Genomic DNA, 20668 nt, shown 5'->3' with positions numbered 1-20668 from the left:
TCTGCACATCAAACAACCTGTGCTGTAACCCAACACACGTGGTGTTGTCCTTGGCACAACATATGGAGAACCCTGGACTGCATTTCCCAGCCTGACAGGACTTATGAAGATAACTTAATGACATGATGCAAGTTATACTGGTGGGTGGAGAATCACAGAGCCACGGATTGATTCATGGCTGATCACACCCTTATGTATGCTCCTCAAATCAGGGTCCCATCTCTCCTAACTCAGGACAGTTAATGAAGTTTTCCTTTAAACATAGAGCAGAGTTCAGTAGCCACAGTCAAAACAATGAATTTTCCAAATGTCAAACCACATCAGGGTAATTCACTGGACTGCATCAAGATCCAGCGGGGTGGGTCACCGCGATGACCCAGTGCATAGGGGACAGCAGGCTACAATGAGTTACTCTCCCTCCCAGAAGATGCTACCATCCTATCAAGTCACTGTCTGCAGAGGATAAACTTCTCCAGGAAACTTGAAAAATCTTTCTAGTTCTACGGGGCACTGATTTTTCCAAAAAATGACAGAAGACTATTTTTACTTCCTTTTGGAAAAGTTACAGGATAGAGAGCCTGTGACTTCCACCTCTGCACTACCAAAGAGAGAAGAGAACCACTGGCCAAAGCGCAGGAGCTCTGGAGAAACAGAACCACCACAGCACTCCTTTTAGCTCCTGGGCTAGGAAGGAAAATGGCTAATGTTTCACGTCTCCGGCACAGTATTTAGGATACTTTGGATGCCGTCACTGTGGAATCACACAGGAGGTTTTCAGAGATGCAGAAAGACAACAGAACCCTGAGAAACTTTTCTGTTTGGTATCTCAGAAGGGGTGTGCCTAATAGTTAATTCCTATTTTGCCATCCCTCCTACAAAGCTCCCTGGGAACATTTCTTTTCATAAACAATACTTGCAGTTGATGGCTTTACTAGTTGCTTTTGTTATTCTGTAGCATTTGAAAATGTATTCTGGCTTCCAATTTAGTAAGTAAATATAGAAAAATAAAGCTCATTCAAAGAGGGGTGAGGAGGAAAGGAGTTAACACGGGAGGGCAGCAAATATAGCTTCTCTTCATTGAATAGGGAGATGTATAACGGTTTAATCACACATATCATGGTTTAGAATTTATCAAACCTTTTAGAGGAACTATCTTAAAAGATGTTATCTGCTGTAAGAAACAGTATATAAAATACAACAATTTAGTTAATTAACAGATGAGACCACCTTGACATTAACCTCTGGACATACGCTTATTTTGCATTGTGCAATGAGCAATCAAGATACAGGAAAATGGTCCTCAGGACAAAGTTCGCGGAAGATGACACTCAGCCATATTAGCTGTGCCGGCCACACACACCCCACCCAGCAGCAGAAACTCAGTTAGCTATTGAACGAAGAGTCCATTAATCAGTAACCGTTCATACTCTGAGAGAAATCAGAAAACCAGCCCTAACTTAGGAGAAATTGCTGAGAGACTTGCTTTAGAGTGTGGTGGGTTATCCGAGCGACGCTGAAGAGGACGTGGATGCCGTTGGGGTTCGCAGGCATTGTGCCTCAGTCCGGCTCCGCATGGCTGCTGCCCGGCCACCAGACGTGTGGAGGCGTGCACAGAGGACCCCGCCTTTGCCGCTGGCTCCGTTCAGCTTTAGTCTTCATTTGCTTGCTCCACTTGTTATTGTTTCTCAATACAAAACTAATAAATCTGCACTGAGTAAAACATGAAGCAGAGTGCTAGGAAGAAAATAAAAGAATCCACAAATCTACCATTCAGATCTTCCAACACGCTACCACCAAATGCCCGATCAGTAATTTACGGCAGCATGCCAAATTCTTCCTATTTTCTATATGTCATTTTTACAAGAGATCATGAATTGCTCTGAAATATGCCATTTTGATGGCGAATATACATGTCACAAAATATTGGTCTACAGCAGAGTTGTGAGGGCTGTGCAGTATTTCATGGGCGCGTGTGCTGGTGTTTATGAGTCCCTGTGACAGTCACTAATCCTCTCAACTATCTGCTACAATAACTAGAACCAACGCTCCAAACATAGCCCTATCTCTTTGGATTATCTTTTTAGAAAGTTTCTTGGCAATGTACTTTAATAAATATTTCCAAATGATTCCCAAGTGAGGTTTAGTCTATGTTTCATATTCCTAGAAGTTCATAAATTGTTTTGTAATTCATTGTCATTACTAATGGCGGTGTGTTATCACTTCACTGATTTCAAGGTGACTACGGTGCAGTAAACAACAAGAACGTTTGCATGAAGTCATAAGTCTTCCTTGCCTACTACAGCGACATTTTCATATTGTTATTCATTCATAGTCATTCATTGCTTCTATAGACATCACAGTTATTTTAAGTAGCATACATTCAATATAGTAAGGGGCTTTACCATGACATTTCCATACAAATACAATTTAATTTGATCATATCCTTCTTGGTTTACTTCTTATATAATTTGCAAAGGTATTTTAAATATTAAAGATACTAATGTATTGAGAGACATACATCTAGAAAGTAGTTTAGAATTTAAGGAAGAACTTAATCTTCAGTTTGTTATGGTAGAGCATGTGTGTCCCTCAAACTCAAGGACAACATTCTATCAAGGGTCTCATTAGCTCTGGGCTAATTGTAATGTTGGCCACAGAATTTACCCGAGCAAGTTCTCATCACACCTGGTCCCGTTGCCTCCAGAACCCCTGTAAACAGGCACTTTGGCAGCAGGAATATCTGAAACTTTCCTACCTAGGCATTTTGTTCATTCAACTCATGTATTGACCCACTAGTGTGCCAGGTCTGCACCATTAAATAAGAGAAGGGTCTGAAGCTAGATCCTCATGCTGTGGAGCTGAAGATGTGCTCAGCACACTCTGAACTGCTAAACTCACAGGAATAAATCGTCGGGCCAAATTCCTCTCAAGGAAGGCAGATGAGGTGTCAAATCCTCCTCTCAGTGTCTGACCTGGGGAGCGGTGGTGAAGACGCCCCCCGCACAGGAGAGGTTCCTCTTTCCCAAGGTTGTGTTGTAATCCAGTTGTCCATCAAGAGTTTACAAGTTTCACAGGGTTCACTGACTGGATTTAGAAAAAGGCTTCACTGGAGAAAGCAGATTTACTATTTCAAAAAGCACTAAGAAGAGGCAGCCCTCACGCACCTGCTGCACGGCCCAGGGGGCCCACTTGGGGTGCAGCCGCAGTGGTGGGCTCGATCGTCTTCCTCAGAACCCAGAGGAGACACAACTCTAGACAAGTCACCAGGAAAGCAACAGCTCACTGCCCGGGAAACTCGGGCCAGCAGAGACAGCATGCCCAGGACTGAGGGGAGCAGGCTCCAGAGTAGCAGGAGAAAGCACAACCGCCCAGCTGAGCCAGCCTTGAGAGCCAGCGTGAGCTGGGGGACATTTCTTAGCCGTTCCTGCTCATCTCACTACTTTTCTACAGATATTCTGCTGTACTCAAGAGCTCATGTCAGTGTATTCCAGAATGCAATGTGGCAGACTGCATTTCCCAAGGGGGCTCCAAAAGGCCATCCCAACATTAAACGTGAATAAGTTAGCTCTCCAGTGCCAAAGCCTGATTATGGACTGGATGAAAATATCGCCTGACATTAAAATATGAATAACTTCACTCTTCAATGACAAAGGATAAAGTATCAGACCGGATAATAAGAAAAGCACACGCCTATTGCACACACAAGAACTGCACTGGAGAAATAGAGAACATCCAGTTAAAAGGAAACTTGTACTCATTACCTTGCTCATGTAACTGTTACCCCTCTGTACAGTATTTTTACAATAAAAATGTACAAAAAAAAGGAAAGCATGGAAAGAAAAAAAAACCTCTGACATGCTCTATTAATACCCAATGTGCTTCAAATTAAATGTTACCATAAATAAGAAATATAACAATGAAAATAAGGGCATTATTGACTCAAGATCGAGCAATCTTAAATATGTCTGTACCTAATAGATTGGATTCTACTTCTACTACGTAAAAGCATTAGTGAGGAGGAATTCTTTCCAACCCCTCCGTGAAGCCAAATACCAATTGCTGCCAAACCAGAAGGCTTTATTCGAGAAGAAAAATAGAGTCTAACATGTTTTTGGTGACATTTTTTTCACCTGATTAGAAAACGCTTAACAAGATTTAGTGAGTGATTCTAACAACACATAATGGGGCAAAATCATCATGAAAAACACAGAGTCTCCCAGAAATGCCAGCATGATTTGATATTTAGAAGTCTATCAATGTAACTCAATATATTAAAAAAAATTAATCACATACAATCAGTAAGAGGAGGAGTCCCTCACATTACGATGGTTTGACTGTAGATTCTTCCACTTCACTACAATGCGAGAACAAACTCATACGCCACTCTGTACAGCCTCCAACCAATCTCTGGAGGTGGCCAGCACTCCACGAGGCTTTGTGTCAGATGCCAGTGCCACCTGTAGCCTCACACTCTGTTCTCAGCATGCTTAAAGTCAGCTAACCTAAGCTGTGGTATTCTGTGGGTTGGCCGGATTAAAAGAAGTTTCAGTATACACCTTTTTAACTTCTAATGGGTTTGTCAAGAAACAACCTCTTTAGAGGCCAAGAAGAGGATCATGTGGTGATGACAATAGTCTAACATCTTTTGGATAAGTCTTCTCAGCAGAGAGCAGTTACAGAGGATTAAAGAAAGTGATAGAGAATAAAGTTAGGTTCCTAATTGAGCGCAAGATTGCTAGGCAAGCACCGACCAGAGGCTTCAGTTGGAATGAAATCAGGATATTTTGTGATGCGCTTGTTCTAGGTGGTTCTGAAACGTGTTCATCGTATTCTGGTTGATGACTGGGAACATGAGCATGTTGTGCACAGAAAACTGAAGAAAGGAATTGTTGCAGTGAGAGAGAATAGGAAAAAGTGTGGCCAGTCTTTCACGTTGTCCAGACTTTAGTATCTAAATATCCACTCTTACCATCTCTAGACTAAAACAGGACAGGAAGTGATGGGCCCTACGTTCAGGGCTCTCCGCCCTGCATTCCTCTAGGCAACTGGAGCAGCCTGGCCCTCTCATCAAACAGGGGTGTGCTCCGTGTCCCTGCACCTGCCTGGGCGCAGCCCTGCGAGCCTCCTGTGTGTCACTGGGGCAGCGCACGGCCACAGCCCCGTGGAGACAGAGCCCAGGGCCTGTAGGATGTCTGCACGGAGGAAAACTGGTTCCCACCATGGATGCAGGATGAGGAAACAGCTGCCTTCCTCCCCTCCTCCCCCCAGAGTGATTTCTTTTCTCTTCTAGTTTTGATCATTAAGTTAATCTACTGGAAAATTAATGTGTGTTCTATATTTCCAGAACAGAAAAATGACCTTTTTTTAATTGTTCACAAGTGCAACTGTATGAAGCTGAAATGAACACTGCTGCTAAGTGTGCCGTGGGCTGGACAAATGCCACTGCTGCGTCGATAGAAGGGGAGGCAGTGCCTTTGCCTGGCGAGAGCATGGCAGCTGCCCGATTCATTTGCCAAAAACACAAGTGAGTTTGAAAAGGACCCTAAAGCCTGAATAAATAATTGTCTGGCACGGGTCTGGCTTTTGTTATTGGTGCTTGCCTGTATTCCACGAGGTGGGCAAATTGTGCTTCCTGAGAGAGGAGTTACCAGCCTGGATTTTGAAAGACCCAAAGAGAAAAACCCATCCCCACTGGTAACCCTCCACATGCCTGGTATTATACACTCAAGCACACCACAGCACACCACACCTATCACTAGGCCCTGTACCCTGGAGACCTGTCTGTATCACTGCACACTTGGGAACCCAGACACCATGGCACACCCAGGAACCTCCACACACAATGCACCTAGAGTTGTTCAAGAGCAAACATGGCCTTCTCACCTCACATGTGTCCTCTTCAGTGAATCACGGTTTCCCACATCCTCTGCACCACTCAAGGAGGCCAGCAGCTGGCCTGCTAACTCTGATGAGTTTCCCTTCATGATAGAGAATCAGGATGAGAGGGAAAATGGGCAACTGCCTCAAAGTAAGTCCACACGTTTCTGTGCAGAGGAAGGCACGGGTTGTAGGGGAGGGTAGGTGTGCAGTGTCTCTTCTAGTCACTCGGAAAAGCAGAACAAGTCTCAAATCCTAACTAGAAATATTCCAGGTTGGTTCTCTCTAAGCTCTCCACGTGCAGCATAAAATAAGCAGTTGATGCAGGAGCTTGCCAGGACTGTTACAATTCCACATCAGAACTTAACTCACTTTAACCATCTTCTCTCTGTTGGGTTTAGACAACTCATCCCGAACCTCCTTTCCCTTTTCTGCACATACTTCTTCTGCAGACCTCACAGTACCTCTGCCCTCACTCTATCCACCTTCCTTCTCCACCTCCTGTCAGTGTGCTACAGGAAAAGCCACAGCTCATATAGGACATTGGCAGAATGGTACAGAGGCACTTCTACAATCTGTGTGCAAGATCACTTGTTAATCAGTTGTAGGTAAGGTTCATTTTGCCAGCAAGTGTGCAGTGCAAAGAACTGGTGCTGCTGTCTCCTCCTAGCCTGGGTCTCCACCTCTTGAACCCAGATTTCCAGAGCTGCAGTGATTAGACATTTCTATCTGACCTCTCTCACCTATAGAACACTGCTCCAACTAAAGCCATCATCTATGCAGATTTTCCTACACGCCAGGAAAACTAGGTATCTAGGAGCATTAGGTGTTTGGGTAAGTGTACAAGGCAAACAGCTCTCCCTCTACTCCATCCACTGCCTCTTCACTCTCCCTGCCAATCACTTTACCCTGCCTAAGACCTATGTCTACTCCAGGATGCAAATCCTTCCCTTTGCTCATTCTCTTCTTAAGTTAACCACTGTGCGGAAGTCCTCCATTTGTCTTCTTATCTCTGCTTCTGTGTCGCCATTCTGCTCAGCTTATCTAATGTTAGGCGCATTCTGTCCTTCATTAGACAATCTTCTTCTTTCCTCTCACTGAATGCTGGTCTTCTCATTCACCCAGAAAACTTTCCTCCATGACCAGCTTCACAGGAACAACTTGGGAATTCTCTTTGGTCCGGAAGCTCTGGTCAGCTCCACTGTCTGCGTCCAGGACAGGCACGGCTGAGGCCTCGCCAGCACCCGCCTCATCCGTGGTCCACCTGCAGCCTGGTCTCAGGGTAAATTATTTGCAGAGTTGTGATAGTTTTGCTTCCCTTGACTGATTTTCCTGCTAGACTGTGATTGCTTCTGTACAAGGACCAAGGCAGATTCACCGGTACCGACAGCACCAGCTTGCACCGGCAAGAGGCTACCCACATCCATGCTTGTGAACACAGAGCCATGAAGGGAAGAAAAAGAGCCATTATTTTAGTGTGTGTGTGTATATGTGTGTGTGAGAGAGAACGAGCGAGATATTAAATGTCTGATACAATTAACGCCATTCTTTTCCTTTTATTTTTTCTGTGTTTGCTATCTGAATTAATATCCTATATTTGGCTTAAACCCTTTGTTAAGCACTTCTGATGGTTTTGGCAGGCTTCCTGATGAAATACCAGCTGAACAAGTACCTGAATAAAGCCTGCCAGCTTATATCCATGGAGAAATTAGTGAGCCTATGAAATTCACACCTTTCAAGTGACAAAACAAGGCATTTTTATTTCTTATAAGAGGATTTTCATGGACATGTGCGTATTTACAAGTGAGGACAGAATAAGCCACTTCAAAATAAGGTGAGTAGTAGTAATTTACAGACCAAGAGCAAACACCGCTGGTGACAGTGAGACTACCATCAGTGTCACTGCCACGAACGCCTCTTGCTCCAGGCACATAGCTTCGCATACCCAGCACGTCATGAGTACACTCGGCACACGTTTGGAACCACAGGTGTTTGGCTGGTTAAAGGCATGCACAGAGAACCTGAGCCCCCATCCCACCGCCTTTCTACTGAGCACTCACCCACCCCAGGCTCCTCTCTCTCTTGGATGAATCTCCCATGAATCCTAGTTATAGGAAAAGAGCTAGTGACCATCGGAAGGGAGAAGTTTTGTGTCTACACTTGCTGCCAGCAGACTGAGATTCACAATGCTCTGGGGAAAGTGTTCACATATGTATTACTGCAGGGCAAATCTTTTTTTTTTTTTTGTCAGTTGTGGGGCTTGAACTCTGGGCCTGGGCACTGTCCCTGCGCTTTTCAGCTCAAGGCGAGCGCTCTACCACTTGATCCACAGCGTCACTTCCAGTTTTCTAGTGGTTTATTGGAGATAAGAGTCTCATGGACTTTCCTGCCCAGGCTGGCTTTGAACCATGGTCCTCAGATCTCAGCCTCCTAAGTAGCTAGGATTACAGGCGTGAGCCACTGTCGTGCAGAGCAAATCTTAACCTGCACACTATTAGCTGCTCGTGTGGACTGTTGTACGCAAAGCTGCTGCCTGGGAATGGTCAGGCCTTACATTTGTGTTTTTTTTTAGTGTGATTTATAACAGATAATGAAACACAAAATGTATAGAGCTTCTGAGATTTCTTCCTCCTATCTATCTGTAACCTAGTTACCTGTTCTCTGCTTCCCTTGCTGGCATCAAATCAATCAGTCCATTTCCACTTCAGGTTTTTATTTGGAGAAGAGAGATCATATTGGAGAAATTACTCCTTGGAAGAGTACTTGCAAGTGAATTTCATTACTTGAACACATCTTCACATACTATTTCAGGCCTTCACTCAAAAACGTGAAAGAGAAGCTGACTGACGGTGGGTGTGCAGACCAACACACACACGCAGTGTCAGATGGAAGCCTCTTCCATTTCCACGAGTGTCAGGGGCTCGGTCGGCCTGAGAATGAAGACAGAGGTGCTGTGCTTCCTACACCCAGCCATTCCCTGCTGAGGGGAGTGCTAACCATCTGCTTGGAGAAGAGAAATGGCAATTTAATCCCAGCCATCTTCTCTTCACCTCTGAGAGGAAGCAGTTTGATGCAAAGCCAGGTTCACATCAGAACATCGTTGCAGATAATTACCTCTTCCAGGCAAGTGTGCCGAGTTATAACTGAAGTTTCCAGGAGCTGCACAGGAACCTTGAACCCATCTCTCCGGCTCACAGAGGCCGTGACCCTGTGTCATGCAGTCCAAGGGCGGTGTGGCACGGAAGCACAGCTCTGACTACCACTATCACACGATCCTCAAGGCTTTAGAAGGGAAGGGAGAGATGAGAGGAAATACAATGGTCTTTCAGAACAACTGCAAAGTATTACATGTGAAGCTCTTGCCCAGTGCTTTTCCTTTTTAGTGTTGTTATTTTGGGGAAGAGGATGACCCGCCCCGAACAGAAGCGCCTGTCTGCCTACCACAAACACAGCATGTGTGTTTCTCATCTGCCCCGCTGCCGAACTGGCCAGCATGGCAAGAATGCACTAGGAGTGCAAGCGAGGCCACACACCAGCCCCAGGACAGAACGGCACCCATCAATTTTCAAAACGTACTTGCCTTAATACTCGTAACTGCCTATGAGACAGAAAATCACACATTTAGGAGAAGATTTAAAAATAGCCAGAGGCACATCACATATATTACATATATACCAAAAAAATCACAGGACTACTACAAGAGTGAGAGGGGCTTCCACACTGCAGAAGGCTTCAAACCCTTGTCTGACTCAGACAAAGCATGCAATAGCACTGCCCAGGAAGAGGGGTAAAGGCCTGGGGAAAGCAAAACAGTGTAAACAGAAAATGCTAAGCCCAGTGGTCAGAAGTATCCACACATGACTCATGACAACTAAAAAGGCCTAAGTAGCCCACTGAGACATTGTATTAGATTAATTTGACAATTGTAAAAGTTTATGCTATTCAAAAAGATCATTCTAAAATGTATGGAATTAGAGACTATGTAGAAAAAAAAACAACTGGAACAATATTCCTCAGGGGAATTCTCTACACAAATTGTAAATAACAAGAGTTAACCCTACACAAAAGAATGCTTTTACTTACTTATTTATTTATTTTTTGTCGGTTGTGGGGCTTGAACTCTGGCCTTGGGCGCTGTCCCTGCACTCTTCAGCTCAAGGCGAGCGCTCTACCACTTGAGCCACAGCGCCTCCGGTTTTCTAGTGGTTTATTGGAGATAAGAATCTCACGGACTTTCCTGCCCAGGCTGGCTTTGAACCATGATCCTCAGATCTCAGCCTCCTGAGTAGCTAGGATTACAGGCATGAGCCACTGGTGCCCGGCTGAAAGAATGCTTTTATAAATGTGTTAAGACACAAGCGCATGAAAGAAAAAAAAAACATCGGAATACATATCTTAGGGTTCATTTCCCTAACATCAACTTATCTGACCTTTTCTGCTTTCACTGTATTTGATGTCGGTATAATTTGTGGAGGTGAAGGTAAAAAACAAATCATTTAAATAGGGATACAAGTGGACCCATTGCAACAATGAGATGTACAAGTCGTTATGTTGAAAACGAACTTTACAACTTTGGTGGGGATGTGGGGGAAGGGGGAGAAGAATCGGGTGGGGGGCCGCGGGGGGAGGGGGGGGAAGGATGAGAAGGGATGAGAAGGGGAAACAAAGGAGGAGGCTACAATGCTTGATAAGAAAATGTACGAATTATCTTGCCCATGTAATTGTAACCCTTCTGTACAGTATTTTCACAATAAAAAAGAATGCTTTTATAAAGACAAAAATATTTAATTACTCAGATAAAGTAAGCAATTCTAAATATAAATTCTTCTATCGAAATATCTGAAAAGGTCATGAGAAACTAGCAAAGCTACAATAATCAATCCTTTATTACACAAGAGAGATGATCATCTGTCTAAAAGTAGATAAAGGTAAAAAATAAGACTAAAATAATTAGCAAGCTTATATTAAGAACATGGAAGAAACTGTATCCTTAATGGCAAGACCCATTGGTGGTGAATTTTATTAACTTTTCAGTTAACATAAAATCGTGCACTTTAGTATGCATCACATTATGATTTGCAGTATGGCTCATGTGAAAAGGACAGCACAGCTTTAATTAACCTTGCATACTAATTACTTTGCAGGCTTATGACTGTGAAAAGAACAGTTAAAAACTCTACTCCCTTAGCACTGTTGTCAAACACAGTGTGGTGTGATTACAGTCATGTATTAACTTTGTGTCCTTTTTCCAGCCATACTACTTTCCACGTGACTATATTAATTTATGTTCTCACCAACCTGGGTAGGAGGTCCCCTTTCTTCACAATCTTGTTATCTTTCCTTCCTTCACAACTGCCATTCTAAAGAATGTGAATTCAGATGCCATTATGATTTTTAACTTATATTTCTCTGAATTTAGTGATTGGGGGTATTGTCATAGTCTGTGCTGCTATTACACAATGGCTGAGACTGGAAGGTTTATAAACAACAGACGTTTATTTCTCAAAGTTCTGAAGTCTGCAGCAGCAGCCAAGATCAAGGCATGAGCAAGGCCAGTGGCTAGGGAAGGCCAGCCCTCAAGGATGCCTAGTGCAGGTCTCACCTGATGGTAAGAGGGACACAAGTGTAAACCGGCTGCTCACTACACATGATCTCTTTTACAAGGACTTCATTGTCCCTACCCGCAGGACGTCAAGGAGGGCAGTGAACCTAAGCTAGAAGGAATGAAGGGACAAGAGACACGAAGAATGACAGCAAGACAAGGGTTCTGATCAAGCTGCAAATTTTTATTTTTCACACAGGGGTATTTATATGCTTGGAAGCTTTTTCATTGGCCATTAAGGAAGCTTTTTCATTGGCCGAAGCAGCTGTAGGATGTTTGCTTAGGGCAAGGTGAAAAGGTGGTCAGTCTTTAGCAGCTGCAGGGTGTTTGCTTGGGGCAGGGTGAAAAGGTTGGATTCTGTAAACAGCCTCAAGATGTTCCAGTGAGACAGTCAAGCCTATTATGTTGAGAGACTCAACTTTTGGCTCCTGACACTTCATCCTTGAAGAGGACTAAGGGGAAGAGGAGTATGCTCAGGAGCTGCTCAGCTCCTCAGAACTACTGCGCTGGCAAGTAAATTGCCATTATAAATGGGCCATTATAAGCATTAATTCCACATACTTTTATGCTTTCTTTTGCTGTTTTCCTCTCAAATTATTTGCTTTCTTACCATTCAGCTGTTGGAGTTCCTTTTATGTCTTGGATAGTATCTCTTTATGAGATGCATGGATTGCAAATGTTCTCCCACCCATTACCTGTCTTTTTGTTCTATTCTTCCCTGGATTATGCAAAAGCTGCTTAGTGTTATCCCACCTGGCTGTTCTGTCTGGAGTTGGGGCCTGTATGTAGTACGCAAGGGCTCTTCCATTTAAACCATGCTGCTACCCTTCCTTTTTTTTACCTTGTTCTTAAGGCAGAACTTTTGTTCAGGACCAGCCTTAGAAGCTGATCCCCCTATGTTTCCCACATCACTGGGAATACAAGAGGGAACCACCACAGGTTTGTTGTTGTTGCTCAGGTGGGTTTTGAGAGGAGGTCGCAGTAACCTTTCTTTCCAGGTTAACCTCAAATCTCAGTCCTCCTGAGTAGATAAAATTACAGGCATTTGGCATCATGCCCAGCCCTGCCTGTAATTTTCCTTGTGTGGTCTTCTAGAAAAGACTTTGATATTAAGTTAATGCTGACTTTAAAATGAGTTTAAAAGCATTCCCTTCTCTTAAATTCTTTTGGAGAAATGGCATTTGTTTAAACATGTCATGGAATTCAGCAAGAAAGCCATTAAGTGCCCAGCTGTGCTTCACAGGATTTTTATTTTAATGAGTGATCCCATCAGCTCTTCCCCCCCCCCATCTGTTCAATTTTTCTACTTAATAATTGGATTGATTAGATGCTTTCTTTCTAGTAATTTATCCATTTCTTCTGAGTCACTGAAATTGTTGGTTTACAATTGCTCATGAACCATTGCATTTCTGTAGTATCTGTTGTAATGACTCCTTTTCTATAGTCAGTTTTGCTATATGAGTCATCTCTTTTATAATGACTCAAAGTAACATTTGGTAACATTTGGGTTTTAGTCCTGAGGTTGAGATTAGACCCTTTCAATTGCCTGTCTAGCACCCACTCCAGCAACAACCTACCATGTTTTAGTTCATATTTGGCTACTATAAGCTTACAACTCAACTTTACATTAAAATTTACACTCTCACTACACATACCAGCACTTTAAAGCTTTCATATCACAATTTACATTTATATATGTAGTAGGTTTATGTTTTATGTATTTCTAAAGAAACCCTTGGGTAAGTTTTGTCATTTGTCGTATCAAAGATATGTGATTTACACATTACTATTCAATATTAGAGTATTTTCAATTTGACTGCATCTTTATTTTTCCATGTCAGTTTTATACTTTCATATTTTCTGTGTTACTAACTAGTATCCTTTCCTTACAACTTTTGTTTCATCTTATTGGTAAACAACAATAAGTGTTTTAGCTTCCTTTCATCTTACAAAGCAACAGTGTGCTTTCAAAACAATATGGTATGGCAAGTGTGTGACTATGGTGTGTGGGCACAGGTGTGCACCTGGATTGCAGCCCATGAGCATTGCCTCATGCTAAAGTTAGCTTCTTCATCAAAAGGTTGGAAGATACCTGCAGACACATACCTACCCCCACACACATATCATACACACCTACAAACACACATCACATACACCTACACCACATATTACCCACACCTATCCCGTCATCACACACCTACACCACGCACATCACACACACAAACACACACACCACGCACATCACATACACCTACTTACACCACACACATCACACACACACACCACGCACATCACATACACCTACCTACCCCCCACACACAAACACACACACCACATACATCATACACACCTACACCAGACACTCATCACACACACACCACGCACATCACATACACCTACTTACACCACACACACAAACACACACACCACGCACATCACATACACCTACTTACACCACACACATCACACACACACACCACGCACATCACATACACCTACCTACCCCACACACATCACACACACACCACATACATCATACACACCTACACCAGACATTGATCACACACACACCACGCACATCACACACACCTACCTACACCACACACATCACACACACCTACACCAGTCATCACACACCTACACCACACATCATACACACCTACAAACACACATCACATATACCTACACCACACACATCACACATACACCTATGATATTCATCACACACCTACACCACACTCATCACCCTCACCACACACATCACAGACATATCACATCACATACACACATCAAACACACCTACACCACATCACATACATCTACCCCACACACATCACATCATACATACCTACACCACACATTACACACACCTACACCAATCATATACCGTACCACACAACCACATACACATCACACACACCTACCCCACACACATCAACACACCTACATCACACATAACATCATATACACATCACACGACACACATACACCTGCACCACACACACCACATACACATCACACATCACATACACATCACACATACCTACACCACACACATCACACACATCACAGACCCCACACACACCACACACATATCACACACCACACACATCACACACACCACACACATCACACACACCACACTCACCTATCAGCCTCAGTTGCACACTGTTACACAAATGACACACACAGTGAAATAAAAGGCAAAGCATCCACTTCTGGATAAGTTGTGTCTTCTTCTCTTGCTCAAACTGCGCCCCGGAGTCCCCACTGCACCCTGGAGTCCCCGCTGTACCCCCGAATCCCTGCTGCACCCCAGAGTCCTCACTGCGCCCCCGAGTCCCCACTGCGCTCCGGAGTCCCTCTGTACCCCCGAATCCCCGCTGCGCCCCGGAGTCCCCGCTACACCCCCAAATACCCGCTGTTCCCCGAATCCCCACTGTACCCCGGAATCCCCACTGTACCCCCGAGTCCCCGCTGTGCACCGAGTCCCCGCTGTACCCCCGAACGAGTCTCCGCTGTACCCCCGAATCACCGCTGTACCCCGGAGTCCCCGCTGTGCCCCGGAGTCCCCGCTGTACCCCCAAATCCCCGCTGTGCCCCGGAGTCCCCGCTGTACCCCCAAATCCCCGCTGTGCCCCGGAGTCCCCGCTGCGTCCCGGAGTCCCCGCTGTGGCCCGGAGTCCCCGCTGTGCCCTCGAATCCCCGCTCTACTCCGGAGTCCCCGCTGTACCCCCGAGTCCCCGCTGTGCCCCGGAGTCCCCGCTGTGCCCCGGAGTCCCCGCTGCGCCCCGGAGTCCCCGCTGCACCCCCGAGTCCCCGCTGTACCCCGGAGTCCCCGCTGTACCCCGGAGTCCCCGCTGTGCCCCCGAGTCCCCGCTGCGCCCCGGAGTCCCCGCTGTGTCCCCGAGTCCCCGCTGTGCCCCCGAGTCCCCGCTGTACCCCGGAGTCCCCGCTGTGCCCCCGAGTCCCCGCTGCGCCCCGGAGTCCCCGCTGTGCCCCCGAGTCCCCGCTGCGCCCCGGAGTCCCCGCTGTGTCCCCGTGTCCCCGCTGTGCCCCGGAGTCCCCGCTGCACCCCCGAGTCCCCGCTGTACCCCGGAGTCCCCGCTGTACCCCGGAGTCCCCGCTGTGCCCCCGAGTCCCCGCTGCGCCCCGGAGTCCCCGCTGTGTCCCCGAGTCCCCGCTGTGCCCCCGAGTCCCCGCTGCGCCCCCGGAGTCCCCGCTGCGCCCCGGAGTCCCCGCTGAACTCCGGAGTCCCCGCTGTGCCCCCGAGTGCCCACTGGGCCCGGAGTCCCCGCTGTACCCCGGAGTCCCCGCTGTGCCCTCGAATCCCCGCTGTACCCCGGAGTCCCCGCTGTACCCCGGAGTCCCCACTGTACTCCGGACTCCCCGCTGTGCCCCCGAGTCTCCGCTGTGCCCCGGAGTCCCCGCTGCGCCCCCGAGTCCCCGCTGTACCCCGGAGTCCCCGCTGTACCCCGGAGTCCCCGCTGTACCCCCGAGTGCCCACTGGGCCCGGAGTCCCCGCTGTACCCCGGAGTCCCCGCTGTGGCCCGGAGTCCCCACTGTACCCCCGAGTCCCCGCTGCACCCCGGAGTCCCCGCTGCGCCCCCGGAGTCCCCGCTGCGCCCCGGAGTCCCCGCTACACCCCGGAGTCCCCGCTGTGCTCCAGAGTCCCCGCTGTACCCCCGAGTCCCCGCTGAACTCGGAGTCCCCGCGGGTCCACCGCCCCCCGCTAGCGAGGCTGGTCCCGGCCCTCCTTCCTCGGCCTTGGGAGCAGGGCCTCCCACCGGCGTGACCGTCCACAAGGGCGCGGGAGCAGGGCACTCAGCCCGCGGGCCGCTCTGGTGCTCACGTCCGGTGGCGCCCGGAGAAGGCCGTGTTTTCAAGATGGAGCCACAGGGAAGCCAAGGCGGCGGGGGCCTCGCGTGTGCTTCGGTTGCCGGGAGACCCGCTGAGGCCGGCCGGGCCACGAGCCGCGGGGTCCGCCTCGGGAACGCCCGGCAGGGGTGCCAGGGCCGCGGTCCGGGGAGAGGCATGCGGCGGCAGCAGGAGACGAGGTGGGGTGGCAAGCGGATCCCCGGGCTCTGCTGACACCTGCTGGCTGCAAGGCGGGGCCGGAAGGCGGCGGGGCCGGAAGGCGGCGGGGCCAAGCCCAGGAGCCTGGCGCTCTCCCCCGCCCGGCGGAGGCCTTGGGTCTCCTAAAAAGCGCGTCAGGCCGCGCAGTCCTCCCCAGGGCCCAGGGCCGCGGCCGCCTCCAGGTCACCAGGAGACTTTGGTCTGCAGTAGACCAGCGGACGCAGGCGGGCGGGCACGGACGGGGGCGGGGCACCGCTCTGCGGGACTCGGGAGGCCGCGCGCCCCATGCCCGGCGCCCCGCCGACAGCCGGCTGAGGTCGTAGCCTGGGGCGCCCGGCCCTGGGGTCCCCGGGGACAGCAGCTGGCTCCCAGCTGGGCTGAGCCACGCCCGCCGCCCTGGGGGCCGGGCGGGGCGGGGAGGACAAGGGCAGGGCCCTGGGCGGCACCATGATGGCAGGGGAGCCCAGAGAGACCCCGCACGTGCAGCCATGCAGGCAGGCCGCACATTCCCGCCCAGACCCGCACATCCCTGCACAGCCCCCCCCCCCCCACGCAGCCTGCCGGCCCGCATGCAGCCCACACAGCCCCGCACAGCCCCACGCAGCCCACCGGCCCGCACAGCCCCACAAGCAGCCCCGCACTCAGCCTGCTGGCCGGCCGGCACAGCCCCACACAGCGGTACGCAGCCCTGCATGCGGCCCACCGACCCGCACAGCCCTGCACAGCCCCCCACGCAGCCTGCTGGCCCGCATGCAGCCCACACAGCCCTGCACAGCCCCGCACACAGCCCGCCGGCCCGCGCGCAACCCACACAGCCCTGCACAGCCCCACTTGCAGCCTGCCAGCCCACGTGCAGCCCGCACAACCCCGCACGCAGGCCGCCTTCCCCCTGGAGCACACTGTGCGGGACTCTGCTGTCCAGGTCCTTTCTCCACGCACATCTCCAAGGACAACCCTGCTCCGCCCCTTGTCATCGCGGATTACCCCTCACTGGACACCCACCAAGAAACCGGGTCCCGGGAACGAGTTGTAAATGTTGAGGACAGATTTAGAGGCATTTGAATGCCAATACAGGTTAGGATTTTGGTCTCTAAACCAGCAATGGAGGGTTTTTGTGCTGAGCAAAGTTATGTCCAGTAGTATATTCTGGAATTTATGGCATGGAGGGGAGTGGAGCAGTTTGGCCAGGGTCTCAGCCATGGAAGCTCCAGATTTGTGGTACTCCAGGAGGAGGGTCAATTCGCAGGCATGTGACTTACCCAGACCATCTGAATCACAGGGACCACAGGACAGAGCTGGGGACAGAACCTGTCAATGATCCCAACAGTACTACAGAGCTGACCAGCGCATGAGATCCCCAGCGCACATCTCCGAGTGGCGTGAGCACCGCCTTCCCGGCTCCTAGCCAGGCAATGCAGACCCTGAGCCCGCTCTTCTTAGGAGGACAGAACAGGGCCTCTACTTTGCAATGAATGGTGAGTACCCTGCACATAGAATTGACACTGAGATTCCTGTCTGTCTGGAGTTCTTGGCTGCGGAAACACTGGCTGCTGCCCGCCAGGACAGGTGCTGTGCTGCTGCTGCTACTAGAAAGCCCGGGGGAAAGCTGCGGTGAGGGAAGCGTGGAGGCCTTGAAGCACACAGGATTGTGGCTGCAGAGCCCCACAGAACAAGCACGCTACCCAGCCTGGGCCCAACGGAGGCCCGGCTTCTCCCTCCCATTTCAGGAGTCTTCTCACAGCACCTTCTGAGCTGCCCCTTTCTGACTGCTGCGTGGGGGACACCACAAACCATTAAAGCCACCACCCAAAACTACTCCAAAAACTCCAGAGGAAATAGCATGACACAGTCTCCTACCAGGAACATTTAAACAGAGACATTTTAAAAAGCAGATGGCCTTTCTAAAAACAGTGTTTCCAAACTGGGAGGCTGTCTTTTTTTTTTTTTAGTATCTTAATATTTATTTTTATTAGAAATATAAAATATGGAGTTGGAAAAGTACAAAAAAAGTAGAAAATGACAATTGACAATATCCTAATTCCAGCCAAAGCACCGCTCATAATTTAAGATTTCTCATTTAATACCACACCATAAATATACTGCCTCTGCATCATACATGCTCATTCTGAGACGTCTGTGTGGATGGACTGCATTCGGTATATTCACTTAACATTGTATAGTTGGCATTTCCAGTCACACACACACATGATACAGGTATAGACTTAGACACATAGATAGCTTTAACCAGCAGCTGGATCTACAAATACTTCCCATTTTTCCACAATTTTAAATCGAGGTAGATATGCTCGATGCATTCTTAGCTTCTGAACACTGAATAAAATGAGACAGGAAATGTCAAGGAACAGTAACAATGTAAAATGCTTTGGCTATGATATCTCGCCAGCACTCACATCCACTCTTGGGGCTCCCAGCTCACCAGGTACATTCCTCATATTCTAGTATGGCCTGCAGGTCAGTGCTGTGCATGAGTCCAAATCTACAATGCATGAATTAACTCATCAACTGGACCACTAAATCCAAAAGGTGTGCATTTATCCATGCAGCAGACCACTCTACAAAACAGCCGAGGATGAATGGAAAGGTCGAGTGGAAGGAAATGGGATTTAGGCTTGCTTTGATCAAACCAGCCCAGGTAACACCTTTAATGATCTATAATAGTTCTCAGAAAATGTTCCTCATATAGAAGCTAATATTGTATGTATAATTTAATATTTATTAAACATATGTGAGGTAAATGTATTACTACTATACGAGTAAATATATAATATAAAATGGTATAAATACCTAAGTCAACATGAACCTGAGTGTATAATACAGGCGTCTTACAGAACCCACATGAACATGGTTAACTCTGATGCGTAAGTTCACTGAAACGTAAGCAGCCACATCTTCAGATCAGTGTTCCATGATTTTCAGTCCAAGCTGGACCCCTATCTAAGGGACCTGGCTTTGCTTCCCTGTGAGGCCTCTCTGCACACTCTCGTGCACACTCATGACCACACTGCTGCACATGAATGAACGGAAGGTGCCTGGAAGTAAATCCACATCAGAACGAAAACAAGCGCACTCACGGTGGTGCTTACATAGCTCCTATCCAGGGTCCCTGCAAAGTGGTCTGGCATTGAATAGAAGTCAACACTTTCATCCCCGTACCAAGAATAAACTGAAAGTCAGTAATTCTCGGATTCACCAGGACACTGAAGTCAGAATGCAAACTAGCCTGGATAGACAGTGGAATGGACACGGGGAACCAGTTATCTGAGCAGAAGCCAAGACGCAGAGGCACAGAGCAGAAGTCATTTCACATCCGATGCAGGAACGCCTTCAACTATGCCTGCTGATAGGTTACTTGAAGCTCAGTGTGAATCAGCCTGGTTATTAGAACCTCCACGTTTTGGGGGCCCTGCTCCTCTGAGTTTTACCTCCAGTAGCCTCCTTGCTGAGAGAACATCCCTTAGTTATCTCCAACATGACCAGTTTTAAGGCACAGCAAGCCTTGCTCTGTGTCATGTGTTCACAGATGCTGCAGGACCAGAGCTTGGTCTGTTGAGGGTCATCTGAAACCTAACCAGTCAGAGTGCAGGCAGGGATTCTCAACTCAAGCTCAAAGAAAGACTGGAGGTAATTGTGGAAGATGATGGACAGAATAATCTGCTTACTTGTAGAGATCATTTCACTATGCATGTGTTCGTCAGTTTGTGCACTGAACTATTTTCAATAAATACTCTGGGCATAGTCTTGATATACAGTATTTTCTCTTCTGTCCCTTCTCTCTACCTCAATAGCACTCAGCTCAGCACGGATGGATTACTGATAGAGATCCAAATCATAGACCCTGTTTAAGGATCTTCAAGGATGTCCAAAGACAATAAGAAAATGAAATAAGGAGTTTTTACTTCAGACATCATAGCTGTAGCAAACAGTAAACACAGCCTCAATCATAGCCAGATAAACACAACCTTACACTGAAGCAAACATCATTAAATTTCTTCTGTTAGTGTTTCAAAAAAAAACCACACAAGCCATACCAAAGTAAACCAGATTCAGAGCCAGACTCCAATGTTGCAGAGATTTTAAAATTATCAGCCATGT

The sequence above is a fragment of the Dipodomys spectabilis genome, unplaced genomic scaffold (assembly GCF_019054845.1).
Source record: "Dipodomys spectabilis isolate Male_0828 unplaced genomic scaffold, ASM1905484v1 ptg000126l, whole genome shotgun sequence".
NCBI lineage: Eukaryota > Metazoa > Chordata > Mammalia > Rodentia > Heteromyidae > Dipodomys > Dipodomys spectabilis.
Note: the sequence above shows the minus strand (reverse complement) of the source record.